The following is an 18,093-nucleotide window of genomic DNA, read 5'->3' as shown; positions in this document are numbered from 1 at the left end:
CATATCAATTAAATTGAATTAAGACAAACACACTAAATGTTCAGAAATGTATTAAATGTTAAATTCTTAAATTATATTTATACTTGACATAATTATAGGGTCGCAGAAGTTGCAAAAACAGCACAGAGAGTCCCCGATGTACTCTGGCCTCAGGAGAACATCTTACACAATTGGAGTAGAAAATACCAGGCAAGAAGCGAACACTGTGCATTCCACAGGCAGGTGTGCTGATGTCTGTGCGTGCGTGTGTATGGATGTGCATGTGTGCATGTCTGTGTGCATGTGCGCTGGGTATCTGGCAGCAAGTGCCTGCCTGGGTCTGTGTGTGTGTGTGGTTCTACACAATTTCATCACATGTGTCAACTCCCATAAACACCACAATGCAAATACAGAACAGCCCTGTCCCCAAAAAGACCCCCGCCCGCAGCACCTGGTTACACTCTGTGTATCCGTGTACTCACGACTGAGCGACTGATCTGATCTGATCCGTGTACTCCAAGCCCAAGAGGACCACTCCCCTCCCATCCAGCATGCATGGCCACCTTGCAGGGCACCCACCATGTTCTGAAGTCCCCACCAGGACTTCCTCTCCAGCTGTGGGCATGGAGGACTCTGAAGGTAACCCGGGGATGGAGAATCTGGTTCTCAGTGTTAGACGCACTAAGGGTGATGGAGACTGCAGGCTGCCTTCTGGAGCTGACAGTGGACTCCTCTGACCCCAGAGTGGTCCCCAGAGGCCATACACTCTACCCGCTCCCCTCCCTAACATGCTCCTCCCCGACCCTCCCACCTGCCCCTCCAGTGATACAGGACCACTGGAGGGTTGATTGGGGGATGCTTTCCAGGGCCAACATTCAGGTACAGGAGATTATGAAGGCCACCCAGTGACCCAGCCCCATGGGGGCCTCTAGGCTTTTGAAGAGGGATTGAGAAGAAGGAAGGCAGAGACTGAGGAAGCAGCAACACTGCCCACAGCTAGTACTGCTTTCCCGTGAGTCCCCCACTGCCAATCTCAAGTGATTGAAGGCCCTCCCCCGCCCCACACTCTGCCATTAGGCAGCCCTGGGGGGCCCTCCCCCTCTCCTCCCTTTGGAGGATCTCTGGGAGTTCACACCAAAGCATCGCCACTTGGACTACAGAGTGGAGGATCCCCTTGGTCTCTACGGGGCACGACAGGACCAGAGCCTGTTATCATGGATCTGGGCCAGAACCCAGGGTCCTCCTGCAGGCCTAGAATGGTCTGGATGCCTCGGTTCCTCTTGCCACCTTCTGGAACCTGCCAGGACCCCAGCTCACATTCACCCTCTCCCGGGCTCCCCAGGGCACCCATGAGCAAGAAGGCCACAGCTTCTTTCTGGGGCTCGGATGCAAAGTGATGGCTCTCAGTTCCCCGTAACCATCCATGTCCATGGCAACAGCAGCGCTCAGCCCTCCCTACCTCGGCGGTCCGTTCTCAACCCAGTTTCCAAAAGGAACGAGGCCCACTGGGCTCCCCTGAGACCACAGCTGAGTAAAGGAAGCAGAGGCCTCCAGCAGAGCAGCTAGCAAGACTCAGAAGGCTGCTGGCAGGACATCAGGTCTCAAAGGCACACAGACGGTGCCAGAAAGAAGTCTGGTCTCCCAGGTGGGAGCAGGGGAAGGGACATGTGCATTTTTTAAATGGCTAAAGTAACGCAGCAGAGGTTCCATCCATGGGTGGGGGTGGCCATTTGGGACCTCGCCATCCCCAACCAGGCGGAACATATCTGGGCTCTGATGGCCATTAATACATAAACCTTTCACTCCATCTGCAGGAGCTTAAACAGGGCAAGACCCACAGTGCCTAAAGCCTCCCTGGATGGGAGTACCAGTGATGCTGACCTCATGCTCGAGAGCTACTGCCTCCCTGAGAGTTATGGAAGCTAGGCCTCTAGACAAGGTCATGGTCAGAGGTACCCTCATCTGCAGGCCCCAGCTCCCTACCCCCCTTGCCAGTCATGGCACCTACAATTCCAGAAGCTTCTTGAGAGCCCAGATCATGTTTCATTTTGCTCACCACTGATCTTCATCACCAAGCCCCATGTATGATAGAACAGAAAGCTGTAATCAACAATACTGTATTGGGTGATTTAAAATATGTTAACAATGTAGATCTCATGTGTTCTTACCCCTCACACACACAAACGTAAGGACACTTTTGGAGGTGATAGATACGGTTAGTACCTTGATGGTATCGTGAGTATTTTGCACTTGCCCAAATGCATCAAAATGTATATGCTAAGGGAACTACAGTCAATGCTTTGTAATAATCTATAAAGGAAGAGAGTTTTGAAAGTATATATAACATATATATAAATAAATCATTTTGCTGTACATCTGAAACTAACACAACTTTGTGAATGAACCATGCTGTTGGGGTGTTAGTCACTCAGTTACTTGTGTCTGACTCTTTTCAACCCCGTGGACCCACCAGGCTGCTCTGTCCATGGAATTCTCAGGCAAGAATACAGGAGTGAGTAGCCATTCCCTTCTCCAGGGGTCTTGCCAACCCAGGAATCAAACCTGCATCTCCTACATTGCCAGGAGGATTCTTTATCACTAAACCAGTACTATACTTCAATTTTTTAAAATAAAATGTATACACTAAAAATGTGCAATATTTTTGTATATTAATGGTATTTCAGTAAAGCTAAAAAAAATGTTCTGAAAATGTGCTTGTTGAATGAATGAAAGAATTGGTGAGTCAACCAGGGAACTCATTTGCTGAATATCCATAAGCACTCATGGATGTTTAGTGGACATTCAGCTGATTGTTTGCATCCCTCCCACACACCGAGTAACCTTCAGAATAATATCCAGGAACTGGTCTCTGTCAGGTGGGAATCTCCAGCCTCTGCAGGGGGCAGGCACCGAGTTTCCAGAACACCCATGGTGTTTGGAGACATTGATCATTATAAAATAAAGCTGTCCTATATGTCAAGCCACATCCAATGCGTTGAGACTCAAAGCCGCTAAAGTTCATGGGAGACATAACTGTGTCATTCGATTTGTTCACCAAAGAGCAGGTCAAACGGAAAGGTTACCATCCTCTTAAAAATATTCCAACAACATTTTTTTTTAATTTTTATGTTACCATGTTGCCTTTTCGGAGAAAGGGTTTCTGTTTATCAGCGATGAGTAAATGCTCCCAAAATCGGGGATTACGGACTCTGACCTTCTCTTTATCGGCAGGTAGTAAAATGAATGGGCAGATTACAGCAACATGATTTGAAGATTACAAAATTTATGAGGAGGCAGCACGCTGAAGAGGAAAGTGATGACGACGTGAGTGCGAGAGGGAGAAGCAGGTGGAGGACGGGAAACCCAGCAGAAATGCTTTCCCCTGGACTCTCGGCTCCAGAAACGAAGATGTTTGCTCCACAACCCGTCCACTGCCTGGCACAGGGGAAGAAAAGCTAAGTGTATTTTGAATCAGGACATCGGCAGGTGAACGGCTCCACTGTGGGGCCATCGTGGGAATTAAATGAGACGATCCTCAGAAAATGTTTAGTGCAGAGCCTGACACAGGGCATCACTTAGAGAATGAGAGGGATGAGAGACTGGAGTGGTGCCTCATCACCGTCAGCCTCCTCACCTAATGACCCCATGGATAAGAGCAGAAAGCCCTGCATCAGCCTTGTCCTCACTCACCATTAACTCCTTGCTTTCAAAGTACAGAAGCACATGGACACCCATGGCTGATTCATGTCAATCTATAGCAAAACCACTACAATACTGTAATTAGCCTCCAATTAAAATAAATTAATTTAAAAAAACAACAACAAAGTACAGCACAGGCCTGGCTGCAAAGTCAGGCTTCTGTCTCATTGTCATGTTTGTGTCCTTCAGTGTTGTGGATTGAATTGTGTCCCCAGAAAGACCTGTTTGAGTACTAACCCCTGGGATCTGTACACATGACTTTACTTAGACGAGGGTCTTTGCAGATATAATTGAGTTAAGATGAGGTCATACTAGCTCTGTTGAGCCCTAATGCAGTGACTTGTCTCCTTATAAGAAGAAGGAAATTTGGACACATGCATAGAGACGCATACAGAGGGAGGTGCCAAGTGAAGATGGAGCAGAGACTGGAGTGATGCCTCTACAAGCCAAGGAACACCAAGGATGCCAACATACAACAGAAGCTGGGAGAGGAAAGTAAGGGCCCTCCCCCAAGGAGCACGGCCGGCCAACACCTTGATCTCAGACTTCTGGCCTCCACATTAGTGAGAGAATGTATTTTTGTTGTTATAAGCACCCAGTTCATAGTTCCTTGTTATGACAGGCATAGAAAATGAACACAATAGGTGCCTGCAGCTCATTTGTTGGCATCTACTGTGTACCTGCAGGGCATCACGATGGAGCAGGAGAGGAAACACGGTAGTCCCTGTCCCCACACCTGTGTGCTGTGTGCCGTGGGCTCTGGGTACCACAAACAAGAACCAGGTCTCAGCCACAGTGGACCACACAGTGGGAACAGAAAACAAAAGCATACATTTATCCATGTAACTTGAGATCAGTCTTCTGAGACAAACACAGATGAGGAGAGGTGCTAGGAGAAGGAAATCCATTTTCTGATTGGAAGGGACAGCTGTCACTCACTGTGTACTAGGCTCCTTTGAGCTGGGCTGCGATCCTCAGGGCTCCTTTGGGGATGCATCTATTCCTGGTTTCTCTAACAACAAAGGATAGCAGTCATCACGGCGCCTTGCTGGGTTGCAGGGGTCTCAGGTAGGCTCATGCTTTGTTACATTGAAAGCCTGCCCCCATACAAGTCAAACCCCTTTCCTTAGTAGATGATCTTTCTCAAAGTTCTTTAAACTCAGGACCCTTTTGGCAAACACAAACATCTCATGGACTAGATGAGGCACAAGCTGGAATCAAGATTTCAGGGACAAATATCAATAACCTCAGATATGCAGATGATACCACCCTTATGGCAGAAAGCAAAGAGAAACTAAAGAGCCTCTTGATGAAAGTGAAAGAGGAGAGTGAAAAAGCCAGCTTAAAACTCAACATTCAGAAAACTAAGAACAAGGCATCCAGTCCCATCACTTCATGGAAAATATATGGGAAAACAATAGAAACAGTGACAGACTTTATTTTCTTAGGCTCCAAAATCACTGCAGATGGTGACTGCAGCCATGAAATTAAAAGATGCTTGCTCCTTGGAAGAAAAGCTATGACCAAACTAGATAGCATATTAAAAAGCAGAGACATTATTTTGCCAACAAAGGTCCGTCTAGTCAAAGATATGGTTTTTCCAGTAGTCATGTATGGATGTGAGAGTTTGACCATAAAGAAAGCTAGGACCAAAGAATTGATGCTTTTGTGGTGTTGGTGAAGACTCTTGAGAGTCCCTTGGACTGCAAGGAGATCAAACCAGTCAATCCTAAAGGAAATCAGTCCTGAATATTCATTAGAAGGACTGATGCTGAACCTGAAGCTCCAATATTTTGGCCACATGGTGCAAAGAGCTGACTCATTGGAAAAGACCCTGATGCTGGGAAAGACTGAGGGCAAGAGGAGAAGGGGATGACAGAGGATGAGATGACTGGACGGCATCACTGACTCAATGGACATGAGTTTGAACAAGCTCTGGGAGTTGGTGATGGATGGGGAAGCCAGGCGTGCTGCAGTCCATGGGGTCTCAAAGAGTCAGACACAGCTAACTGACTGAACTGAACTGAAACATCTCATGGTGTGTCCCACAGCCCCCTTTGGGTCAGGCCCCTGGCAGGGCCTGCCCCCACCCCCAAACCCCAGCTTCTGTGTTACTTTGCAGCTAAGAGGACTTTGTGGAGTAATTTTCACAGGCTTGGTCACTTTGCCCGTGCAGCTCCTCCAGAACTTAAACACACGCGTGCTTCCGCAGGGCGGCCCCAGCCCAGCAGGCTCTGCACCGCCCAACCCCATCTGCTGCCGGAGCAGCTTCCTGTGTCAGTGTTGTAACAGGAGTAAAGAAGCAAACAGCTCAAAGGTTTCCAATATGAAATACAATTCCTCAAGGCTCATTTTAATATTTCAAATCAAAAGAGGGAAAAGGCTGCTGGCTTTCAGCTCCCAAATCTTTATTAAAATGTGGTCAAGGACTTCCCTGGGAGTCCAGTGGCTAGGACTCTAAGCTCCCAATGCAGGGGACCTGGGTTCAATTCCTTGTCCATGAACGAGATCCCACATGCTGCAACTAAGAGTTCACATGCTGAGCTAAAGATCCCACGCGCTGTAACTAAGACCCGACACAGCCAAATAAATAAACGAATACTTAAAAAAACAAAAGTAAGAAGACCGTGTTGTAGTTGTTTAGTTGCTAAGTCATACCCAACTCTTTGTGACCCCATGGATGGCAGCATGCCAGGCTTCTCTGTCCTTCACTGTCTCTGGTAGCTTGTTTAAACTCATGTCCATTGGCCAGTGACGCTATCCAACCGTCTCATTCTCTGTCACTCCCTTCTCCTGCCTTTAGTCTTTCCCAGCATCAGGACCATGTGCTTCTATGGTTATCGTCTCTCTTTTCATTGAAATTTCCCTTATTCTCAACCAGGACCTCTGCTGATGTCTCATCAGTTCAGTTGGTTCCATTCCAAAGGCCAAGAGAAGTTCTCAGATCATGGAGGGACATGTTCCACCCTCAACCGCACCTACACACTGCGGAGGGACTACCTGATGGAGTAAAAAAATATTCATTGAGCGCCGTGCTTCTGGGGCTGCAGGTACAGTGGTTAGCCAAGCAAACGGCAGTCCTGTCCTCATGAAGCTTATACTGGAACGTGGGTACCCCTGGGGAGGGAAGGACAGAGCCCCATGCTACATATGGAAGCCCTTTAAAATAAACATAAAGGAAAGAAATCCAGTTATTTGCATATTGCAAACCACAGGGGAAAACTTTATGTGACAGCTTCCTGGCTCCTGAGACTAATGAGGAAGAGTGATCTTCCTCCTGGAAGGCACTGCGGAGTATCTGGGGTGCAGGAGTGGTAATTAGATCTCTCTGTTTGTCACAAAGAAGCATAGATGGGTTAGCTAGTTCTGTTACCAATTTCGAACAGATGACACACGCACAAGGGAAAGCGTTCTGACAGAACCAAAGGGTAAACGCAAGAAGGAAGTTTCCCGCGTATTGTTCTAGACGAGCTGTGCATCCATAAGCATGTCTGCAGGTACACGTGTCCCTCTGCAACACGAGAGCGTGCCATGCATCTGTGTGTTACCGTCTTAGGGCTGTCTCCTGAAGACTTTCCTGGGCCCAGATGTTTAGCTCTGCCTCTTTCTCTGAAGGGTGAGAGTTAGGGTTCAAATGGTTCCATTGTAAGGATACTACACAGTGCATGGATCCAGTCCTTTCTTGGCTGCTGCTGCGTCCCTTCAGTCGTGTCAGACTCTGTGTGACCCCATAGACGGCCGACCACCAGGCTTCCCGTCCCTGGGATTCTCCAGGCAAGAACACTGGAGTGGGTTGCCATTTCCTTCTCCAATGCATGAAAGTGAAAAGTGAAAGTGATGTCGCTCAGTCGTGTCCGACTCTAGCGACCCCATGGACTGCAGCCTACCAGGCTCCTCCGTCCATGGGATTTTCTAGGCAAAAGTGGCAGATGTGTGTATCTTTCCTTTTTTCTTCCAGTGTTTATTCTTGCGCATACATCTTTATGCACCTGTGCAAACATACCCGTAAGATCAAATCCTACATGAACTTGCTGAAATGAAGGGCATTTGTATCTTGCCTCTTGATACGGGACCTCTTTGTGTTCAGTTGTGTCCGACTCTGCAACCCCATGGACTGTAGCCCGCCAGGCTCCTCTGTCCATGGGATCTCCCAGGCAAGAATACTGGAGCATGTTGCCATTTCCTCCTCCAGGGGATCTTCCCGATCCAGGGATCGAAACTCTGTATCTTGCATCTCCTGCTTTACAGGTGGATTTTTTTTATCACTGAGCCACCTGGGAAGCCCTACATCTTGATAGATGTCAGCAAATTGCCCACCCCTCAAAGAAAGGTCATTCCAGTTGACATTCCCACCATAAGAACAACTGTTTCCTTATCCTTGTTGTCAATCAGATAGATTTAAAAACACCATTTCAGGGAAGTTTCAACACTAAGCGTGAAGTTTCTCATCTTTCATACATCTAAGAGCCATTCTCTTTGTGAAATGTGTCCTTGAATGATGGCTTGAGGAATTGAGAGCCCTGATCCATCTACCTTGCCTCTGCCACAACCACACTTCTCACTGCAGACCCAGGTGAGTTACCGCCTCGTCTCCTGCATCCAGAAAATGCAGGGCACATTTTGAAAGTATTAATAAATCGTAACCGACTCGGTTGCGATGGTTTTGTGCCCTCCTCAAGACAGTTGAGAGCCTGCTGGCATCTTTCAAGATGAGGATTTGAGCCGAAAGGTCTGGGGATGTCATAGGAGCCAGCTGGCAGAGGAGGGTCGAGAGCAGAGGGTGAGGAGAGGGCACTGAGACTGTGCCCCCAGACGGCTGCTCACCCAGCTCTCGGCTGGTTCCTGCACCACATGTCCTGGGACCTAGAGCTGTGCCCTACTGGCAGAGCACCTGGTCATCTGCCATTCCGGTAGAGTAGCAGCATGCTGATGCCTACAGCTGCGTGTGTCCCTGCAGAGTCCACACCACTGAGGCCACTTCCTGGGCTGATGCTGTGCCCACCTGGTGCTGACAGCTCTGAACCCTGCTTCTGGCTGGACATGGAGAAGCATTTCCGGGCACCTGGCCAGGCTCAGCCTGCCCCAGCCCAGCACCCCAGGCAGCTCTGAGTTTGTGATTTCATTGCGGGGCCTGTCTTGCTCCTGGGATGAGGACAAAATGAAGACTCGGCAAACCACAACAGGAAGACTAAACCACTGGTTGTAAAAATGCATCGGTATGCTTCATCAGTTGTTAGAAAGTTCCACGCCAGAACCAGATGTTACTCACAGAAGGAACTGTGGTGCAGGAGTGAGCGGAGACATGGGAACTCCTCACACTCTCTGTGTAATTTCGCTATCAACCTAAGACTGCCCCCCAAAAAATAACTAAAAAAAAGGAATCAGAAAAGGTTTTGAGCCTAGACATGCTGTGCTTTCCTCTGTTCTCTGGCATTCATGGCATCTTCCTAGGGTACTTGTCCCCACTTGGGGCAATTAGCAGGTTTCACTGGGGGTGGGGCTGAGGCTGGGATATTTAACACCTAAATTCTATTTTTTAAGGGCATCCCAGGTGGCACTAGCGGTAAAGAACCCGCCTGCCAATGTAGGAAACAAGAGACACGGATCCCATCCCTGAGTCAAGGCGATTCCCCTGGAGAAGGGAATAGTAACCAGTTCCAGTATTCTTGCCTGGAGAATCCCATGGACAGAGGAGCCTGGTGGGCTACAGTCCATGGGGTCACAAAGAGTCGAGCACAACTGAAGCGACTTAGTATGCATGCACATTGAGGGTGGGGCTAAGGTTGGGATATTTATCACCTAAACTATTTTTTAACATATATATTTGTTTGTTTTGGCCATGTCAGGTCTTAGTTGCAGCGCTCAGGATCTTTGTTGCCTCATGTGGGGTCTTTCATTGCAGCCCAAGGACGACCTAGTTGAAGTGCTCAGGCTTAGTTGCCCCACGGCATGTGGGATCTTAGTTCCTCAACTAGGGATGGAATCCGTGTCCCCTGCATTGCAATATGAATTCTTAACTGCTGAACCACAAGGAAAGTTCCTTAACACCTAAATTCTAAGGGCCACATAGCAAGAAGGAGCAGAATGAAGGGTGGGAGGTATAAATCAAACAAAAGGCAGAAATGAGAAGGTGAGAACAGAAGGCAGATGAGATGAGACTGATCTCAGAAGTGACTCAGGTGATGCAGGCAGAGATGTGCTCTGAATGGTGGGGGAGCTCTGGGAAGTGATACCCGGGCTCCTGGATCCCCCTTCCCTGCATCTGATCAGTCACCTCCAGAAGGGACAAAGGCCAGCTCCCCTTCCAGTGTCTGCCTCCCATCCTCCCCATTCCATTACCCCACCCCTGTGCTCAGAGTCTGGACCTCAGTGTGCACATGGAAGGAAGGGGCTGCTGCATCGCCAGGCACTCACCCCCACCCCCACCCCTGCCCTTTGCTTTGTCCATGAGCAACAATTTCCAGGTGCCTAGGATGTGCCCAGCCCAGGGCTGAGCCCCCACCTCTGTGGCTCTCAGAGTCTGTGGTTTTGAGTGAGGGACCTGTCAACCCAACTCAATCTGATGATGAAGGTAGGTGGGAAGGGAGCCTCCTGGGGATTTGAACAGGACAGACTAAAAGCCAATCCAGGGTCCTGGCCCCAGGAGGCCTTAAGACCCTGCCATCAGAGAGCCTGCAAGGTGGGCAGGAAAGGAGCTGTTGGGACCTAAGCCAGAGACAAGGGAAGCAGCCTCATGACCTTGCACAAGGACATGTAGTCAGCGATGCAGGGGGACCCGGGAGAAAGGCCTTTGAACCCAAGTGGCATTTGCTAGCTCTAGGAACTAGGGTTTCTTTAGGCCTAAAGGTAGGGAGCGGGGCTGCCTCCTCACTCAAGAACATCACAATCCAGCTTTCTAGTTGCTGCAGAAAAATGCCCCTTTTCTAAACCCACACATTCCCCACTCTGCTTGGCCCCAAATTTGGGAGGAACAAGCAGCGAGATCAGTGGCCAAAACCGAGATACACAGACAAGCCTCCTGGGCAGCCACCCTTTCCAGGAGCACCCATTGAGCCCTGTCCAGCTGCTCTGTGTGGGGGAACACAGGGGACAGGCTGTGATGGGACCGGTGATATGCACCAAACAGGAAACACCTGAGGGTGGCCAGGCCCACACACACCACAGCCCAGGGGAGCCCTCCAAGTCACTCACTGTCAGCCACAGGGCATTGTCTTCTGCCGCCTCCTGGACTGGTCCACTTCAGGACTCCTTCTCCTGAGGATCAAGTGCCTGCTCCTTCAGCTGACTCATCCAATGCCCCATGAGCACAGAGCCCCATGTTCTGCCAGGAGCTCCTCCAGCCCCCAGAAACTACTGGTGAGCTCCCTACCCTCCTGGAGCTCTCCGCCCCACAAAGGACTCACCACGTATGTACAGCTGGGGTCACCTACAAATGCAAGATGCCCTGCAGAGCCTGAAGGGAGCGTCTAAGGGGGAGGAGGAAGGGGCAGTGGCAGAAAGTCAGGATAGGCATCTGGGAACAATGGTGGACACAGTCCAAGGAGGCCAGAGAAGGCCCCTGCAGCTTGTGAGGAGGGCCCTCTGTGGAATAGCGTGACCCGAGGGTTTATAGGATGGACATGGAGGGAGAGGAGGCTTGTGAGTAAGCAGGCTGACACAGCAGCCCACAGGAGGGGATGAAGGCTCTGCAAAGGCAAGAGAACTCAAGGGAGGGGCTGGACCAAGAGACTGATGAAGACGGAGTGAACAAGTTTAGGCGTGGACAGTGGGAGGAGATGGAGCTGGAAAGAGTGGAGTGTGTGCACTAATTTTTTTTTTTAATTTTTATTGGAGTGCAGTTACTTTACAATGTTGTGTTAGTTTCAGGTGTAGAGCAAAGTGAATGTTTTACACACACATATGCATACTCTTTTTCAGATTCTTTTTGCACGTAGGTCATTATAGAGTACTGAGTGGAGTTCTTTGTGCTATATGCTGCTGCTAAGTCGCTTCAGTCATGTCTGACTCTGTGCGACCCCAGAGACGGCAGCCCCCCAGGCTCCCCCGTCCCTGGGATTCTCCAGGCAAGAACACTGGAGTGGGTTGCCATTTCCTTCTCCAATGCATGAAAGTGAAAAGTGAAAGTGAAGTCGCTCAGTCGTGTCCGACTCCTAGCGACCCCATGGACTGCAGCCTACCAGGCTCCTCCATCCATGGGATTTTCCAGGCAAGATACTGGAGTGGGGTGCCATTATAGTAGGTCCTTATTAGTTATCTATTTCATAGATAGTCGGAGAAGGCACTGGCACCCCACTCCAGTACTCTTCCCTGGAAAATCCCACGGACAGAGGAGCCTGGTAGGCTGCAGTCCGTGGGGTCACTAATAGTTGGACACGACTGAGTGACTTCACTTTTACTATCACTTTCCACTTTCATGCATTGGAGAAGGAAATGGCAACCCACTCCTGTGTTCTTGCCTGGAGAATCCCAGGGACGGGGGAGCCTGGTGGGCTGCTGTCTATGGGGTCACACAGAGTCGGACACGACTGAAGTGACTTAGCAGCAGCAGCAGCAGCAGTATAGTAAGCCGAGAAACAGGTTAAATTTGCCCCAGGCTCCTGGAAGATGAGCCCTAAGATAAGAGAGTCTTTGTTTGCCTATAGGGCTTGACTATCAGACAGTCTAATGATGTGACTGGGAGGTGGGCTTTGCATCACGAGGTATCATCCTGACAAGCTTGCAGTAGTCATGTGAGTGACCAGCCAGGTCTATGTGACTGGATGGGCCCCCAGTAAAGACTCTGGACATCAGGGTTTGGGGCGTCTCCCCTGGTTGGCCCTGCCCTCTGTGTTATTGTCACATATTGTGTCATCACTGGGAGAAGATAGCACTGTCCAAGCATCCAGTGGAAGCTCCTGGACTTTCCTGGCCTCTGTCCTGTGCATCCCTTCCCTGGGCTGATTTTAATCTGCATCCTTTCACTGTGATAAACCATAACCAAGAGTGGAATGGCTCCCATGGGAGTTCTCAAACCTGACAGTGGTCCTGCGGATCCCCGAACTTGTATTCAGCACCAGACATGAGAGTGGTCTGAAGGACTGCTCCCTGACACTGCAGCATGAAGGCCAAAATGGAGTCCAGTCTGGAAGGCTGGAGAGTGAGCGTGTTTGCAAGCAGAGTGCCCAAGTGGTGGTGAGGAGGCCCACTGATACACAAGGAGTTTGAGGTGCCCATGGGGTATCCTAGGAGAGACCCCTGGAAGGAGCAAGGAGCAAGTGGAGCTGTTCATTCACCCGCCATCCATCAGCCATCAAAGACAGGATGTGTGGCCGGGACCCAAAATGTACATAGGGGTCGCCATGGGAATGAAACACACATAGACAGACAAGCAAAGCCATGTTGCACAAAAGTGTGCTCAGAAACAGCAGTCATGAAGGGATAGGATGGGTTCAGTGAGTGACAACATTTATAGGCTGGTGGGTACAGACAGAGTCTTGGAGGAAGAGGTCATTTGACTGAGAGCCAGACTAACCAGGTGAGAAGTGGGGTCAGAATTTCAGCCTCCAGGAAATGATTCCAGGAAGGTCCTGGCTCTGGGAGACCTTGGGCCACTCAAGAGACAAAAGAGCTCAGATATCAGGGCCAGTAAAGCAACATTTCCAGAAAGAGCCAGAGAGTAAATATGGGAGGCTTTGCAGGGCACGTGGTCTCTGTTGCAATTCATGGGCTCTGTCTGGACAGCATGGAAGCTGCTGGGGGGACAGGGATGCGAGTTGGCGTGGCTGCCTGCCAACCAACCTGTATTTCTACAAAAGCAGGCCAGGTCAGATCTGGCCAAGCACACTGCCGTGTAAGGTTCTGAAGCTCATGAGAACCCTGGCCGGGACTCCCCCTGAGTTGATCCAGCACTTTTATACAGTGCTTCTTCCCCGATCCTCTTCACCGGCTGCAATTCTCTGGACACGCAGGTGTTTATCTCTGATATTTATCTCCTTTCCCTGGATCCTGTTCCATAAACTCGACCTCAAACCATGTTGACCTTGGTTAGTGTCCCCCCAGCACCCCATGCATTCACTCCCGGGCTCTGTGTAGCCCATGGCACTCAGAATCCACAGCATCTCCAACTTGTGAGCACGCCGTGTACTCAGGGACCCAGGCGCAAGACCTTACATTTTCCCTGTTAAGTTTCATCCTGTTAGAATTGCTCCTATCACCGAGACTGTCAGAGTTGTTTAAAGTCCTAGTTCTGTCACCGGAAATTCCACCTCCGCTTACAGCTCTCACAGGAGACCACACGGGAGGCGGTGAGGAATGTGGAGTCGGGCCAGACCGCCTGAGTAGGAATCCCAATGTGTGCGCTGGGAGATCTGTGGCCCTGAGCTTGTGGCCCTGTGGCCTTTTTGTGCCTCAGTTTCCCAGGCTGTGATGGGGGATGGTAACCCTCCCTCCCAGGGCTGTGTGAGCCCTGGAGGAGAAAAATATGGCTGGCTCATTAGACACAGAGGGCTGAAGCTAGGCCTGGCTTTGAGAAAGAGCTGAGTGTGAGCACTAAAATTGGCAATAAAAAAAGCCTGCAACCAAGTCACGGAAGAAAAACTGTTCTCAGCACCAGGCTGAAGTTAGGGCCCTGTGGCATCTCACTAGCGATCTCTTTCCAAACAGCCCGCACTCCCCAGGCACCATCAGTCATCCAGTGCTGATTATATCCTACTAGGTGCTAGCAGAGAAAGCAAGGAGGATAGGGGACAGAGGAGAGAACTTATGAGAGACTCCTCGGGGAAGAACTCCATCTAAAACTGTGACCTTGGCAATGCCCTGAGTCCTGGTTTCTGAGGATAAGGCCTGGCCTCTCCTCCTAGCCTCTTCATTTTTCTTCAAACTTTAAACTTTGTATTTTGTATTAGAGCATAGCCAGTTAGCAATGTTGTGGTAGTTTGGTGAACAGCAGAGGGACTCAACCGTACATATACATGTATGCATTCTCCACCAGCACCCCCTCCCATCCAATCTGGCACATAACATTGAGCAGAGTTCCATGTGCTCTGCAGTAGATCCTTGCTGGTTATCCATTTTGAATATAGCAGCATGGACATGTGCATCCCAAACATCCTAACTATCCCTTCCACCCTCCTTGTCCCTGGCAATCAAAAGTTCATTTTCTAAGTCTGTGAGTCTCCTTGTGTTTTCTCAGTAAGTTCTTTTGTATCATCTCTTTTTATATTCCACAAATAATGGATGTCATGTGACATTTCTCCTTCTCTGTCTGACTTATTTCACTCAGTATGACACTCTAGATCCATCAGTGTTGCTGCAAATGGCATTATTTCATTCTTTTTAATGGTTGAGTAATATTCCATTGTATATATACGACATCTTCTTTATCCATTCTTCTCTTGATGGACATTCAGGTTGCTTCAATGTCTTGGCTACTGTGAATAGTGCTGAATGAACACTGGGGTGCCTGTATCCTGGTCACTTGAAAATGCAGACATACAGTGAGCCTGGATAATATTATGTGGACCAGCAGTAGCTCAGATCCACTGTGCACTCACCACATGTCGGGCACAGGCCAACACTGGGGTCTTGCAAACTCACTTAATTCATCATCATCAGAAGGTGATGTATTGACATCACCCTTCTGAGCTCAGGAGCCGCTCAGAACCTCAGTTTCTTCATCTGTAAAGTAGGAATGATGGTACTGCCTGCTGCATGCAGGGCTTATAAAGATTAACTGAATAAATACATATATGGTACCAGAGGAGTGACAGCCCACAGCGTACGTGCCATTAGTCACCTCATATCACACCTCCCCTAGAAGGTGAGGGCAATTTCCAGGCTCCCTCCACTGGTGAAGGCAGAGCTGGGATTTGACCTGGGAGCCCAGCCCCAGCCCCTGCATGTCTCCTGCCTCTCGTGGCCTGGAGGGTGCCTCAGAAGATCCCCTTCCTGGATGCTCTAAGGTCACCCTATTTCTGGTGGCTGCAGGGCTGGGATGAGAAGGAGCACCTAGAGCCCGAACTTTGCCTCTGCCTTCTTCACTGTGTCCCAGGCTGGAGCATCTTCCTTCCAAATGAATCAGATAATCAATACACTCTCCAGAGCATCCAGGCAGTGAAAAATAGAAAAACATCTTCAGGCCCAGAGAATTCAGTAATTAACCGGAGCGTGGAAGCCAGGGTTTGTTTGGCCGGATGTAATTGGTTTTTGGAAGGAGGGGTGGAAGTGCAATGAACGACCCCAAACTCCCAGCACCGGCCGGGGAGGCCCTTGCAGGGGATGCCAAGAATCAGGGGCCCCACTCTCTCCCGGGGCAGAGGCTCTGGTCTCCCAGAGCCAGGGGAGGGAAATTTGTCTCTGACAGAGGCAGGAACTGGCTGAGCTGGCTGACTGATGGCCATCTCCTGCTCTGCACACACACCATTAATCTCTCAGCCAGCTTGGGCCTGCGGGAAGATGGGACAGCTCCGGACGGCCTGGGGTCACCTTTCCCATCACAGAGTCCTCAGCCAGCCTGGGGGCGGCCGCCGCACTTGCCCAGACACCTCCTGCTGAAGGTCAAAGGGAGCACAGCAACCAGGATGGCTGGGGAGGCTCCAAGGGTGACAACTGGGAACAGGTGGGTGTAGGAGGGAGAAGAGAAGGGGGTAACGTGGAAGACATGGACCTCACCCCGCACACCACCCCAGCCTACCCAGAGACCAGGTCTCAGTGGAGGACACCACGCTGGGCCACCTTCGTGACCCCCAGGGAACTCTCAGGGGATGCAAGGCGGGGTGGGTGAGTTCAGGCTAACCAGACAAGCCCCTGGTATATCTTCACTGTCATGACTTAAGCATCCTGATAGACAGGAGTGAGAATTCAAACTTGGATACTTGCTCCTAGACAGCTGGACTCTGATCTCTAGTTTTCTCTAAGCTACAGTAGGGCGAGGAGACATTCTGGTTGACTACATATCAGGGCAGGGCTTTGAAAATACAGTAGTGCCTGAAATGCACACGGCACAGCCTCTTGGCAGCGCCCTGCCCTGTCTAGGCTGTCGGGAAGGAGGAGGAGCTGGAGGACCACAGGACTCAGCAGTGAAGGTTTCCAGGCAGAGTGAGGCACGGGCTAGGCTGTATGGGGAAATGTGGGATTCATGTGGACCAGAGGGTGTTCCCAGCTGGACACAACGCCTGAGAGGGGCAGAGGTATGAGCAGCTGACCTGGCACAGAAACAGTCAAGGCTAGCCCAGGGCCCTGCCCGCTGAACAGCTGAGGAGCCAGAGCTGGAAGAAGCAGCTGCCCTAAAAGCCAGGACGACCCCACAGCATGAGACTCAGTTTCCCCAATGGTCCCCCAAGGAAAGGCTTTAGGCGTCAGTCCCATCCAAGGGGCCAGCTCCAGATGCTGCGGAGTGTCAGAGGAAATCAGGACTGTGATTCAGACGTGGGAGATCTGGTGTGAGCCCCGACATGGGAGCCATCTCTGCAGAAGAGAATCCTTCCAAGTGGGACTGAGACACGAATGCTGCCCTTTTCTGAGCACTCACTGTGTGTCAGGCCCTGGGCTGACCTTGACACTTTCTACCTTGACAACAACCCAGCTAGCAGGTGTCATCACCCCCACTTAGCATGTGAGGAAATAAGTTCAAAGAAGTGAGGTACCCGGCCCAGGTCACTCAGTGAGTAAGTGGTGGGGCAGAGTTTGAACCCAGGTCATTCTGGCTGCAGGTCTCACAGACTGTTAACAGACATGTGTACCCTTCTCTTCCCAAGAAGTCCTCTGCTAAGGCACTAAAGATAAGTAAGTTACAGTATCACAAACTTAGACAGCATATTAAAAAGCAGAGACATCACTTTGGCAACAAAGGTCTGTCTAGTCAAAGCTATTTTTCCAGTAGTCATGTACAGATATGAGAATTGGACCATCTAGTCAAAGCTATTTTTCCAGTAGTCATGTACAGATGTGAGAATTGGACCCTAAAAAAGGCTGAGCAATGAAGAATTGATACTTTCAAACTGTGGTGCTAGGGAAGACTCTTGAGAGTCCCTTGGACTGCAAGGAGATCAAACTAGTCAGTCCTAAAGGAAATTAATCCCTAATAGTCATTGGAAGGACTGATGCTGAAGCTGAAGCTGTAATACTTTGGCTACCTGATGCAAAGAGCCAATTCACTGAAAAAGGCCCTGATGCTGGGAAAGATTGAGGGCAGGAAGAGAAGGGTGACAGCGGATGAGATGGTTGGATGGCATCATCAACTCAGTGGACATACATTTGAGCAAAGTCCAGGAGATAGTTAAGGACAGGGAAGCCTGGCGTGCTGCAGTCCATGGGGTTGCAAGGAGTCGGATACAACTGAGCGGCTGAACAACAACAGTGATGTCAGTATCACTTTATACCTTGGACCACAGAGAACAGCAGTTAATCATTAATGTAAACAGGGGTTACTGAGTACGG

Source organism: Bubalus kerabau, chromosome 5 (genome assembly GCF_029407905.1).
Source record: "Bubalus kerabau isolate K-KA32 ecotype Philippines breed swamp buffalo chromosome 5, PCC_UOA_SB_1v2, whole genome shotgun sequence".
Lineage (NCBI taxonomy): Eukaryota > Metazoa > Chordata > Mammalia > Artiodactyla > Bovidae > Bubalus > Bubalus kerabau.
Note: the sequence above shows the minus strand (reverse complement) of the source record.